The sequence below is a fragment of the Camelus dromedarius genome, chromosome 3 (genome assembly GCF_036321535.1).
Source record: "Camelus dromedarius isolate mCamDro1 chromosome 3, mCamDro1.pat, whole genome shotgun sequence".
Lineage (NCBI taxonomy): Eukaryota > Metazoa > Chordata > Mammalia > Artiodactyla > Camelidae > Camelus > Camelus dromedarius.
Window position 1 is genome coordinate 47,779,348 of NC_087438.1, and position 14,983 is coordinate 47,794,330.

General features: G+C 35.2%; 1 protein-coding gene and 1 pseudogene across 4 annotated transcripts in view; both read right to left on the reverse strand.

The window, feature by feature from the left end:
* ZNF366 (zinc finger protein 366) overlaps positions 1 to 14,468 on the reverse strand; it is a 265,929-nt gene extending 251,461 nt beyond the window's left edge. For 2 of the 4 annotated variants that reach the window (XM_064481434.1, XM_031446665.2), the window contains exon 1: positions 14,391 to 14,468. The gene's annotated coding sequence lies outside the window, so the exon portion shown is untranslated. Of the gene's footprint in view, positions 1 to 14,332 lie in introns of all 4 variants that reach the window. The other 2 variants (XM_064481435.1, XM_064481436.1) reach the window with 2 other exon arrangements.
* Positions 1 to 14,477, reverse strand: part of LOC105084784 (large ribosomal subunit protein eL29-like) — a 90,088-nt pseudogene extending 75,611 nt beyond the window's left edge.
* Between the last annotated feature and the right edge of the window lie 506 nt (positions 14,478 to 14,983).

Genomic DNA, 14,983 nt, shown 5'->3' on the forward strand with positions numbered 1-14,983 from the left:
CCATTGGAGGATTCTTTTGGCAAGGATTCCTGACTATGTCAGTTCTAAATTATCTGCTTTGGCCTTTTGGATATTGCATGTTGACCAACAGCTAACCACTTTGGGTCCAGGCCAACCCTCCCCTTCCTCTAACTGCTCCCTAGCTCATGAAACTCAGCTCATGGCCAATCCCATCTGAGTTAGAGCAGGATGAGATTTTGCCTCACCATGAAGGTCCTATAAGGGTCTGCCATAAATGAAAAGTACTCAAGCTGAAAATAGGCCACCTGCTGCAGATTCTCAAGAATGCCACAATTTATCAAGGCATAGCTTGACTGGAGAGTCAAAGATTAAGAACAAAAGTTTGAAAAGAGGAATGTAAGAGGCACTTGTTCCTCTTGCTAACTATGTGATCTTTAGCCAATGTCTTTAGCTTTACCAGGGTTCACTTTCCTCATCTGTAAAATGGGGACAGGAAAACTCATGTCACTAGGTTTTTGTATGAATTAATTGAGACAATATTTGTCAAGGATCAGGAACAGAATCTTCTGTACAAAAGGCACTCAATAAATGCCATGTATCATAGATTCTAAGATGCACATTCACTTTCACATTTTAACAACTCTAAAATTAGAATGAATTTTACATTGTACCACAGTTTAGTCCAGAGGTGTTTTTTTTCCCCTTTCTTAGTGGTACATAAAATAATGGTACATCTTACAGTCAATGGCATCTTAAGTGCAATCAAATGCAGAAATATCTTTCTCTTATCACCGTATCCAAGAACATATTTCATTCCCTCCCAGCCTTGACAAGTCACATAGCAAAAACAAAAGCAGCACTATAATGGATGGTACCTTTAAACCATTTAGAACAATTGAGAACAATTTTTCCCTATTTCATGTGACAATTCCACTTTTAGGGCTGTGAAAGAGCAACTAAGATTTTTGTGAAATAACAAGATCTTTAAAAAGGGCTCTCTTTCACCTTTTTCACAGATAGGCCTTGGTTTAAAAAAATTGCTCTAGATAATGCAATTTTACGAGAGGAAATATGTTCTCCTTCTTCTAAAAATGTTCCACTTAGACCATACTGATTGGTTCTGCCAAATCATCAAACATTTCTAAACAGACTGAATTGTTTTTGTCCAAGTCCAGGTTTTAAAATTGATTCATATGAGAACAGCCATGAGCAAATGAGTCTCAAAAACACACCTACACTCTCACTAGTCACCTGTTCCTTTCTTTCTTTCTGTCTTTTTTTGTAGTAAATTTTTTAATTGAGTTATAGTCAGTTTACAATATTGTGTCAATTTCTGATGTACAGCACAATTCTTCCATCATACATGAATATACATATATTCATTTTCATATTCTTTTTCACCATAAGCTACTATAAGATATTGAATATACTTCCCTGTGCTATACAGTAGAAACTTGTTTATCTATTTGTCCCTTTCTTTCTGAGATGCCCTTTTTCCTTCCCTCTCCATCTTTTGAATTCTTACCCAAAAGCCATCTAATGAAACAAGACAGAGAAATGTAAATAATAACTATAACTTTTATAATGTTAATAATTATTGCTAAATTTTAAGTGAAATAATGGTACTTAATATTTTAAAGATACACCTTGAAATATTGGCAGATAGAATAATATGATGTCTGAGATTTGTTCTAAAATAATCTAGGACTGAGGAAAGTGGGTGGAAATACAGATAAATCTCAGCCATGAAATTGTTAAAGCTGGGTAATGGGTACATAAGGAGGGGTTCATTATACTATTCTACTTTTGTATATACTTGAAATTTTCCATAACAAAAAGCTTTTTAATGTACCACTGTGAAAAGTACTGCAACATATTTCACACCTAAGGTGAATGAATCTTGTAGAATCTTCAAGAAATACAAGAATGATGTGCATGCATATAAATAAACTTGCATTTCTTCAAACTGGTCTAATATTTTGAGATAAAAAACACCATAGTCTGGAGGAAGCACAAATTTAGGTCAACACAAACTTACTTATCTCTACTTTTTATCCAAAAATGCACCTTTGGACAAATTTGGCTCCAAACACATCAATCTTCATGCATCATCACTTCTGGAAGATTCTCAGTCACCTATAGTATTAATTATGCTGTTAGAACATCTTAGAAACAATCGTGCTCAAATAATAAACAAATGGGACCTAATTAAACTTACAAGCTTCTGCACGGCAAAGGAAACCATAAGTAAAACAAAAAGACAACCTACAGAATGGGAAAAGATTATTGCAAATGAAACCGACAAAGGCTCGATCTCCAGAATATATAAGCAGCTCATATGACTTAATAAGAAAAAACAAAGAACCCAATCCAAAAATGGGCAAAAGACCTAAACAAGCAATTCTCCAAGGAAGAAATACAAATGATCAATAGGCACATGAAAAAATGCTCAATATCACTAATTATCAAAGAAATGCAAATCAAAACTACAATGAGGTATCACCTCACACCTCAGTCAGAATGGCCATCAGTTTAAAGTCCACAAATGACAAATGCTGGAAAGGCTGTGGAGAAAAGGGAACCCTCCTACACTGCTGGTGGGAATGCAGTTTGGTGTAGCCACTGTGGAAAACAGCATGGAGATTCCTCAAAAGACTAGGAATAGACTTACCATATGACCCAGGAATTCCGCTCCTGGGCATATATCCAGAAGGAACCCTACTTCAGAATGATACCTGCACCCCAATGTTCATAGCAGCACTATTTACAATAGCCAAAACTTGGAAAAAGCCTAAATGTCCATCAACAGATGACTGGATAAAGAAGATGTGGTATATTTATACAATGGAATACTACTCAGCCATAAAAACCAACATAATGCCATTTGCAGCAACATGGATTTTCCTGGAGAATGTCATTCTAAGTGAAGTAAGCCAGAAAGAGAAAGAAAAATATCATATGAGATCACTCATATGTGGAATCTAAAAAAAAAAACTGTAAATACAAAACAGAAACAGACTCATAGACATAGAATACAAACTTGTGGTTGCCAAGGGGGCGGGGGGTGGGAAGGGATAGACTGGTATTTCAAAATGTAGAATAGATAAACAAGATTATACTGTATAGCATAGGGAAATATATACAAGATCTTGTGGTAGCTCACAGCAAAGAAAAAAATGTGACAATGAATATATGTATGTTCACGTAAAACTGAAAAATTGTGCTCTACACTGGAATTTGACACAACATTGTAAAATGACTATTACTCAATAAAAAAAAATTAAAAAAAAAAAAAAAGAAACAATTGTGCTCATTCCGATGGATCCCCTAGTATTGCTAAGGTTTTCCATTGGCACCAGCAGCCCTGTGTCTGGACTCCATGATTCTAGACTTACTAGTGCTAGCAAGCCTCAGTTACCAAGGTCCCTCACACTTGAGGCTGCAAACACTTCTTACATAATTTTATAAAGATACACATCCCTGGCTCCTCTTCTGCAGTATTTTGCTCAGCTTTTCAAGGCCTTAGGCACATGAAAGTATTATATTTTCCTGAACAAAGCTGCCAGGCCAGGACCTAGGCCCAAACTGGCAGCAGCAATGGCAACTGCAGTGCAAAAGCAGTGGCCATGGCAGAAGTGGGCTCAGCCATGTGAGAAAGGAGGTTTCTGCACAAAGGCATCACTGGGATGCATGGTAGGAGGCTCTTGCTCATCAGTCCCTAGAGCCTCACTGTGGCATCTGCACAAATATTAACTCTGGCCTGAGGCTGGGATAGTAACTGCTGGAATACAAGCAGTAAACTTTGTAATAAGCAGTAAGCTTATTACAAAACAAAACCATACAAGAAAGCATGTCAGGGAGTCATTACAATCTTTTAAAGAGTTTAGAATCTCAGGTTTTGAAAACTGCTTTAACATTGCAAAGCATATATCCATAGACTTAGAAATAGAAAATAAATTTAAATATTGTGGTATTTGACAGAAAGGTACATTGCTTAAATACAAAGCTTCAGATGAAACAATTTTTAATGAGGAGGGCAATTTAAAAAATTCTTTCTTACTTGTAGTTAAAGATGCATTGATAGAATACATAAACCAGCATTTTGAACTTTATACAAATCATGAAGCCACATTTGGTTTCTTGTTTAACCTCCACAAGTTATAGGAAATGTCAGTGGAAATATTAAAATAGCATTGTATAAATATACATTTTAAATTAAATTTCAACTTACACAAAACTGACGTGTATGAAGAATAAAATATTTTTAGAAAAATTGTTCCATGAGACTCAGCTCTACATGCACTAAAATTTTTATTTCAAAATAATTTATCAGAAATTTATCCCAAATGCTGTCACAGCCTATAAAATATCCTTAACAGCTCCAAAAATGGCATCAGCAGAAAGACTCTTTTAAATTATTTTAAATTATCAAAAACTATTTGCAATCTTTCATTTTCCAAGAGCAACTAATATCTCTTTCAGTTGTATCAATTGAAAATAAAATCACTACAAGTATATATTTAATGACCTATTAAATAAATTTGCATAAAACAAAGCCACAAAATTATGACTAATCAAGATATCATACTGATAAAGTATTATTTATTATATTATATAAAGTTATGAGACCAAAAATATTTTTTCCATTTTGTAAGTTATACTGTTATGCATATATCACTATTACTTTTGTTGTATTTTATAAGTAACAAAGTATTTTTAAAGGAATAAATTTATTTGTAACACTTTTAATAGCATTTTATTCCTGTTTTTTCAACAGGAGCCTGTATTTTCATTTTGCACTGGGCCCATCAAATTATGTAGCTTGCCCTGTTCACAGAAAAGAATATTTTTATATGTCTCACCTGGTTAAAGGGAACAGCTATATTTATACATGTAATCAAGGCCTTTAAAGCTGTTTCTAGCACTGTTACATGGGAGTAGGAAAAGTTACAACTCTTAGAAATGTTCAACCAATTCCTGCAAGCTCAGTATTACAGAAGATTCTAGTTGGGCGGGATGAGGGTGGGGGGACCTTAAAGATGAACAATTCCCTTACATAGACAGCAAAACTGAGGCACCAAACTGAATGTTTCAAGGTCACAAGTAATTTAGAGTCAGACTTGAGATTAAATCTGAAGTCTCTCAGATCTACCTGGTACAATTTCTACCACCAGTTCTTTCTGATTGTGTCAGTAAGGGTCGAGCAAATCAGAAAGTGCTCTATGCATTTCAAACAGGATAATATGAGTGATGACCACCAAAGGCCCATTCAAAGGGCTGGAGCAATGGAAGGAAATGCAGTTATTGCTGGAGGAGAGATAACCTGCCTTCTCCCTTCCTCCCCTCCTACCTTTCATCTTTCACTATAGATTCCCATTAGCAGAACTGAGCTTTAAGCCAGCTGACAGAAGGACATGGAAAATTCAGTCTGTAAAAGTCAGAGTCAGCCCCCTGTGATATTGTGCAGAATATGGAAAAGGTAAGAAGTGAATTTGAAAGCAAACAAGCAAATGACTGACACACTGAATAAGCCAGGGCTAACAACTTCTTCAGGCCTGAGTGCTACCCAAAAATAAAAAGGGCTGGCAGCCAGATATTACTGACAGTCCTCAATTACTGAGACAATGCATGTAAAGCCCTTAGCACAGTGCATGGTATATAGTAAATGGAGGTTACATCATCATCATCATCATCATTACTATCACTATTAGTACTATTAAATGGGAAGAGGTTTAAAAAATGATAAAGGAATCAGGAGAGTTTGCCAAAGGATGTTGAGACCACCACCCAACATGTGAGATAAAAAGACAAAGCTAAATGTATTGCTGGTCAGGCACAGTCTCTCCAAGTAGAGCAAACTGCTGACCTTACATAAGGTCTTTGTTTGGTGGGAGCATGGAGTACCAGGAGTCATCAGATTGTCAGGGGTGTAAGTGGGTGGACATCATCTGTTGTCCATAGTTACCCAGGTGAGGCTGTTGTTTGATTAGTCGGCACTCAGAGTTGTGTTTATTGGAGTTAGCCTGTCCCTGATAGGCTGATGTCATGAGGGGCATACTGAGACAAGTTATTCTTGATCGATTAAATGAGTTTAAAACTGGTTTTTGTGGATACTTGTTACCTTTGCTACAGCAAAGTCAGCTTTTTTCTAAGTTTATACAGGAACTTCTTTATTTTCCATCCTTCCTTTTGATTCTCATTCAATCAAAGCTTTAGGGGAGACCTTCAGGGATTGTGCAGATTTTTACCACAGCTGTTAATTTTCCTTGAAGGTGAGGTTTCATCAGTGGAAATTTTATTTTCAGTTTGAAAGTCTGTGGACATGATTTCATTCTGATTTGTTTGTTTGTTTTGTCTTTGAATCTTTTTTTTTAACATTTTTTATTGATTTATAATCATTTTACAATGTTGTGTCAAATTCCAGTGTAGAGCACAATTTTTCAGTTATACATGAACATACATATATTCATTGTCACTTTTTTTCTCTATGAGCTACCATAAGATCTTGTATATATTTCCCTATGCTATACAGTATAATCTTGTTTATCTATTCTACAATTTTGAAATCCCAGTCTATCTCTTCCCACCCCCCGCCCCCTTGGCAACCACAAGTTTGTATTCTATGTCTGTGAGTCTTTTTCTGTTTTGTATTTATGCTTTGTTTTTGTTGTTGTTGTTGTTGTTGTTGTTGTTGTTTTTTAGATTCCACATATGAGTGATCTCATATGATATTTTTCTTTCTCTTTCTGGCTTACTTCACTTAGAATGCATTCTCCAGGAACATCCATGTTGCTGCAAATGGCGTTATGTTGTCGGTTTTTATGGCTGAGTAGTATTCCATTGTATAAATATACCACATCTTCTTTATCCAGTCATCTGTTGATGGACATTTAGGCTTTTTCCAAGTCTTGGCTATTGTAAATAGTGCTGCTATGAACATTGGGGTGCAGGTATCATTCTGAAGTAGGGTTCCTTCTGGATATATGCCCAGGAGCGGGATTCCTGGGTCATATGGTAAGTCTATTCCTAGTCTTTTGAGGAATCTCCATGCTGTTTTCCACAGTGGCTACACCAAACTGCATTCCCACCAGCAGTGTAGGAGGGTTCCCTTTTCTCCACAGCCTTTCCAGCATTTGTCATTTGTGGACTTTAAACTGATGGCCATTCTGACTGAGGTGTGAGGTGATACCTCATTGTAGTTTTGATTTGCATTTCTTTGATAATTAGTGATATTGAGCATTTTTTCATGTGCCTATTGATCATTTGTATTTCTTCCTTGGAGAATTGCTTGTTTAGGTCTTTTGCCCATTTTTGGATTGGGTTCTTTGTTTTTTCTTATTAAGTCATATGAGCTGCTTATATATTCTGGAGATCGAGCCTTTGTCGGTTTCATTTGCAATAATCTTTTCCCATTCTGTAGGTTGTCTTTTTGTTTTACTTATGGTTTCCTTTGCCGTGCAGAAGCTTGTAAGTTTAATTAGGTCCCATTTGTTTATTCTTGCTTTTATTTCTATTGCTTAAGTAGACTGTTCTAGGAGAACATTTTTGAGATGTATGTCAGATAATGTTTTGCCTATATTTTCCTCTAGGAGGTTTATTGTATCTTGTCTTATGTTTAAGTCTTTGATCCATTTTGAGTTTATTTTTGTGTATGGTGTAAGGGAGTGTTCTAGCTTCATTGCTTTACATGCTGCTGTCCAGTTTTCCCAACACCATTTACTAAAGAGACTGTCTTTATTCCATTGTATATTCTTGCCTCCTTTGTCGAAGATTAGTTGACCAAAAGTTTGTGGGTTCATTTCTGGGCTCTCTATTCTGTTCCATTGGTCTATTGAATCATTTGTTGAATCATCCGTCAGGACAGTGGCTGCACTAAAGTATTTAAGACTCTGGAATATACACATTTAACAACAGTGAGACAAGTGAGTATAACTGGAAGGGACTGGAAGGCATTTCAAAACCATGATCCCAAATTTGCCAGACCTGATCATGAAAAAAGTCTCAAAGATTCTCGAGTTTGTTTTAGATAGCTAGGTTGCCTTTCCTTTAGCTTAGACATGGAGGGTCAAGGGTCTGGGACCATCTTATCAGGATGATTCTGTTTCAGTATTCCTCTTGAGATTGCAGTCAAGACATCAGCCATGGTACAGTTTGCTGAAGGCTTGAATAAGGTTGTAGGATTTGCCCCAAGAATACTCACTCACATGGCTGTTGACTGGAGCCCATGGTTTCTCACTGACCATTGGCAGGATATTTCAGTTCTTTGCCACACGGACCTCTCTATTGGGCTGCTCACAACATGGAAGCTAACTTCCCCCATAGGGAATGATATTAGAGACAGCAAGGCATCTTTTATAACCTAACTTTGGAAGTGACATTCCCTCACTATTGCCTTATTCTATTGTTCACATAGGCCAACCTTGATACAATGTAGGAGGGGTACAGTCTACAAGGGAAATATACAAAGGCATGAATATCAAGAAGTGAGAATTATTAGGGACAATCTTGGATACTGGCCACCACAAGTCTCATGCCCTTGGAATGGCCTAACTAATAATTCAACAGAATAATTATATTGGTCCTGGACTGGCAGTGAGAAGCCTGATTCCTTTTATAGAAAAAAGAGCAAAAAGCTGTACACAAGATAACTTGACTTTGATGGAGCTGCAAACATATTATCTCTGAGTATTGTATGACAAAAAAATTACTGTTTTCATTTTTCAATTTCCCTAGTGCACGGACATTTTTCCTTCATTTATGTATTGTATGCACAGAATATGATTACTGGTAAAGTTAGAGCAGTATACTCATATCATTTATTAAAATGGCTGAACTAAAAATAGCTTGGATGAGCTGAATTATAACGTTATGATGATAATTATTTAGGCCAAAGGTCAGCAAATTTCCTCTGTAAAAGGCTAGATATTAAATATTTTTGGCTTTATGAGCCATACATTCTTTGTCACAACTTATCAACTCTGCTGCTATAGTGCAAAGGCAACCATAGACAATGTGTTAAAGAATGACTGCAACTGTTTTCCAATAACTTTATTTTACAAAGTTCCACTTTATTTACAAAAATAGGTGGCAGGCCAGATTTGCTCTGGAAGCCATTCTTTACGAACCCCGGTCTAGACAGGGCAAGTCATTATTACTAGGAAGGGAACTATCAGAGGCTAAGTCAGTAGAATACCTTAAACCACTAAAGGAGAAAGGTGTTACAATATGGCAAACTTATCCAGACTGTGACAAACTGGTTCATAAATTTTAGCAAATGTCAATTTGAGGTTTCCTCTCATGCCATAGATCTGTTTTTGCTGGATCTTATCCTTACGGATCTCAAAACAGATCATTCCCAGTGTTTCTTTTAAGAACTTGGGGGTCCAGATTTTGTGTATCTATTATGGCATTCTTTAACTTCCCTGTGAACTTACTATTATTCTGTTGTTGTTGTTTATATGAAGACCTTGTTTAAGGACTTTTGCCAGTCTATCTAGTTTGCTATTCTGGTAAAATACTTTAATAGTACTTCTGAAATATTTCTAAGGTATCTACAGCATGATGTACTAACTTCTATAATACTTCTTTTACCTTGAGTTTCAACTTTTATTACAGCAATTATTTTAGGTATCACAAAGGCACTCAGTAAGTAATGTATTTATTATTTATTTTTAAAGAGTACCTAAGATTTTAAAACCTTTTTTTTTCTATAGCAGTTTTAAAAAGTGAGTTATTTTGAAAGAATACCAGCTATTAATTTATATATTTACAATTTTATTTTAGTAATTTGAAATGCCCTAGAGAAGGTCACAGTTCAGTCATTTGAACAGTTTGAACAATTTGGTAAGGAACTGGATTTTATGAGAGGGAACGTTCTACTCACTATTAAACAAGTCTGGTCTTCTTGTGCGTGGTTAAAAAAAAAACAACACATAACATATAATTTACCATCTTAACTATTTTTAACAGTTCAGTAGTGTTAAGGATATTCATAGATCTCCAGAACTTTTTGATCTTGCAAATCTGAAACTCATACCCATTATAACAACAATTTCCTTTTTCCTTCTCCCCCCAACCTCTAGTAACCACCATTCTACTTTCTGTTTGTATGAACTTGACTACTTTAGATCTCATGTAAGTGTAATCACACAATATTTGTTATTTTGTGACAGGATTATTTCATTTAGCATAATGTCCTCAAGGTTCATCCATGTTATAGTATGTGACAGGATTTCTTTCCTTTTTAAGGCTGAGTAATATTCGATTGTATATATATAGCACATTTTGTTTATCCATTTGTCTGTTGATGGGCACTTGGATTGCTTCTACCTTTTAGCTATTGTGAATAATGCTATTATGAAATGGGTACGCAAATATCACTTTGAGATCTTGCTTGCAATTCTTTTGGATATATACCCAGGAATGGGATTGCCAAATCATATGATAGTTCTATTTATAATTTTTGAGGAATCTCCATATTGTTTTCCTTAGCAGTTGTATTATTTTATACTCCTACCAACAATGCACTGAGTTTCAATTTCTCTACATTTTCACCAGCACTTGTTATTTTCTATTTTTTAAATTTATATTTGTCATTATAATAGAGGTAAGGTGATATCTAATTGTGGTTTCGATTTGCATTTCTCTGTGATGATCATAATTAGTGACACTGAGCATCTTTTATATATGCTTGTCATGCATTTATATATTATCTTTGGAGAAATATCTATTTAAGTCCTTTGTCCATTTTTTAATCAGATTATTTGACTTTTTGTTGTTTAGTTGTAGGTGTTCTTTATATATTCTGGATCTTAATTCCTTATCAGATATGTAATTTGCAAATATTTTTTCCCTTTTCACTCTGCTGATTGTGTTCTTTGGCACACAAAAGTTTTTAAGTTTGATGTAGTCCCACTTGTCTATTTTTCATTTTGCTGCCCGTGACTTTTCTTGTGTCATATCCAAGAAACTCTTGCCAAGACCAATGTCATGAAGCTTTTTCCATAAGTTTTCTTCTAGGGATTTTAGTTTTAGGTCTTCTATTAGTTCATTAATACATTTTTGTGTTAATTTTTGTATATGGTGTACAGTTAGGGCCTAACTTGACTCCTTTGCATGTGGATATCCAGTTTTTCCAAAACCATTGGTTGAAGAGATTGTCCTTTCCCCATTGAATGGTCTTGGCACCCCTGTTGAAGATCACTTGACCATATACATGAGAGTTTATTTCTGGAATCTTTATTCTAGTCCATTGGTAGGTTTTTTTTGCTATAAAACGCATCAACAAATAATATTGTCAGTATTGGAGCAACAAAGAATATTAAGTCAGCAGCTGATACTGGAGTGAGCAAAAATTCTGTTCTGGTCATTAAATTTTAGAAACATAATCAGACTCTATTGGGTAAGGGTTGTAGAGGTGCCGTAATAGAGTGTTTCACCAAAGGATAATAATATGAGAAGAAGAAAATATCAGTATTTATAACTTATTAATTAACTAGTATAAATATGATAGGTGTTTTTCATTTGCAATAAAGAGTTACTATATATGCTAACATTGGATTTAAAGGTAACCACAGTACAAGATCTGAAGATTTTTTTCACGTATTTAGTTGAGGCCCGTAATCGTTCTGAGGAACTCAGCTTAGTAATGGCTACTGAATTAAGGAACTGGCTTTATAATAGGCAATAGGTCTTAAGCATGTGCCATGTTGGTGAGTTAAGACCTTTAGAGCATGGTCTAACTTTCTCATGTTTGTACAAAAAAAGAAAAGTTTATATAATCCAGGAAGACTTTTAAGGGCTCTGTTTTAATTAATCTGCCTGTGTTCATAGACTCTTTTGCCCATTGGGATTCTGGGACCAGTTATTTCTTCAGTGATTTCTTAGGTCATACATAGTGGAGGTATATTATTAGCCCTATCAGCTATAATTTTGTTGTGTGTCAGAAAATTTCTGGGATTTTAAAAAGTAATCCTTTTACAGTTCATTTTATCTAGTGGCTCCATTTGCAAAGTAAATCCCTACCTATTAAATTTGCATGAATTGTGTCACAGAGAAGAAAGGAATGCCCTGCTGATCATGATTCCAAAGTATCAATTACAGGTTGAGACTCAGGAAAGGACTTAGGATTCTTAGAAATTTTCATTATTTTAGGGCTTTCAATAAGCCAAGGTACATAAACCTTGTTTTTCCTCACACCTTCCAAAATTTACTATATACCCTCAAATTTGTCTTTTGTTATATTCTTTCACCACATGGCACAGTCATTTTTACTTTAAGTTAAAATTTCTCTCTTTATTTTTTGTATTGAAAGTCTTTCTTAGTTTTCAAACATCTTTAAGATTTTGTTCTTAGGGATCTGGTGTTCTATAGTAAAGAGATTAAGGGTAAACATGATAGCTCCATAGCAACAAAAAAGCTGTATTAGTCCTTTTGAGAGTTTAGAAGAAGGAAAGGGAAGTGCTGGGTTTAATGTCGCCCTGGAGCAGCAACAATGGACACATGTTGGATAATTGTCCTTCTATGTCTTAGCCCATATGGAACATTAATTCTTTCAATTACCATTGTATTTGCAATATCTACAGGTTTTCCTATCCACAGGCTCCCAATTTTTAGAGAACAAAGACTTTTTAGTTATTTTTTAACTAGTGAGCCAAACATTACTGAGTTTCAGCTTATTTACTTCCTAAGGCTCTGGCAATATTTCCTACATTGGAAATTTTATATTTTACTTTCTTTTTTATTATTAAACTCCTTATTTCAGATTTGATCCCATTTATGACAAGAGAAGATACATCTCTCTAATTGTGGGTTTACTCCAGCTTCTAGAATATTTCCTGAAGTATATTTTTCATTTTTGTTTTGTTTACAATTTGAACCTTTTTTCAATTTTTTTCCCTTTAAATAATTATTTCTAAAGTTGTCTAACTGTAGTCAATTTTTCATTTTTATTGCTCTCTTAATACAAATTCTTTTGTTTATATAACTGGGTGATTTAAATCTTTTCTATCTTTCTGCTTATTAAGCATCTTCCCTATGTGAGATGCTAAGCATTAGATAAATTATTTGGTACAAATATGTAATAGAGGAAATTAACTGTGTAACAAAATATTAAATTCTGTACCAAATATCTGCCTGTATTCCAAAGTTTAGGAAAATCCTTAATTATGTCCCTTAACTTGGCTCTATATAAGAATTCTAATTCAACCTTCTGGTCTAGAAATTTTATAACATAAACGTTCTTTCCCTGAGAAAACCCTGAAAAAAGAATAACTCATTTAGAAAGCCAAATAAAGCTGAGTCAAAAACAAAAGAGAAATGCAAAGTGAACACGTTTCAAAAGGTTTGAGAGAGATTGTCTTGCATTAAAATTTTTTTGAGGCCTTAGCATGACAATTAAAGACGTTGACTACTGATTATTTGGTATTTTGTCTTTTAATATTTTTAAAGTTCTTAATGATATTAATTTAAAGATTTGGACATGCTAAACTTGACATCATTATTTGAAGTCAAAAAAACTTGGGGGGCTGTTTATCAAGAAAAGTGCAAAAGTTAGATTACAGTGCTTCTTAAAGGAAATAGAAGCTCTTCCAGGAGGAGCAAGAGATTTTGGCATACATAAACCCATAACACACAAGAAAGACAGACCACTGAAGTCAGTCTACAATGTGGGCTTTTGAAGGATATTAGGGTTCCCCAACCAAGTAGAGACTGGTAAGGGGCCATACCATCAACAACCTGACAATCCTTGACTCTTGAGCAAGGACAAAACAAAGTGAACAAATTAACAACAGAGGGTGCCTTCATGAAGGCTTCATAGGGGACCATAAACAAAGTACGGCAACCTCTTTTTTTTACAAATTGATTGCTGGTCTAACAGATCTCTAATTATTAGCCCTTAAGTCTGGCTTGCATTGAATTAAAAACTTACCAGGCTTATCCTCCAACCTGTTCCCTATGGAACACTCCCTTACACATTCAAAAGAAACAAAACAACCCAGGACAAAGCAAAAACACATGAAACAAGACTTTGTACATAGAGATAAACAGCAGCAAAAGCAAGGCAAGCAGCAGGAGAATAAGTAGGTTAATGGCAACAAACAAACAAACAAAACCCCCAAAAAACCCAAACCCATTTCTCAAATGGCATACCTCTCCGAAACAAAAGGTCTAATGATCTCATACAAAGACCTAGGTCTAATTACTTGGCAAAAGTTATATCTCTAAACCAAAAGATCTCATTGCTCTGTACAAAGATCTAGGCCTAAAGAAAGACATATTTGGTTACAAATCCTAGAATAACAAAATAAAGTCAGCAACATGAACTCAATGTAACTAGTCAGAGATCAGATTATGGTTGAAAATGACTCACTTGACAACATATCTGAAGAGTAAACAGAATTTTGGCACAAGGTGTCCTATGAGTGTACCTGTTGGCCTCAGAGTTTCCTGGAATGCTGCCAAATGAGGGTCTTCAAAATAATCTCAGTGGAACCTCCAAAACTGTCCAGTGAGACCATCACTCAACATCTGAAATAAAAAGACAAAGCTAATTTATTGCTTGTCATAGTAAGAGATGCTAGTCAGACACAGTCTTTTCAAGCAGAACACATTGCCAGTCTTATACTATGTAAGAACTTAGGGAAGCACAAAGTTCAGGAATCGGTGAACTCTCAGAGGTATAACTGGGTTGACATCATCTGTAGAAGTGTGGTTACTCAAGTGAGACTACTGTTGGTTGGGTACCTCTCAGAGACATGCTGTTGGAGGGAGTCTGTCCCTGACAGACTGACTTTCAGAAGTGAGAGCTTGACCAGAGGGGCTAAGTTGTAAAAGTGTGTTTACCAAAGTGAGTTATATGACAGAATAGGCTTAAAATCAGTTACGGTGGCTGCTTATTTCATGGCTTCATAATAATCAGTCGTTGCCTACATTTGTAAGAACTTTTTATTCTCAAGTTAAAAAATAAGCTAAAGGAAGAAAAGTAAGAGAACTATTGGAAGTTACTCATGGTATCAAAAAT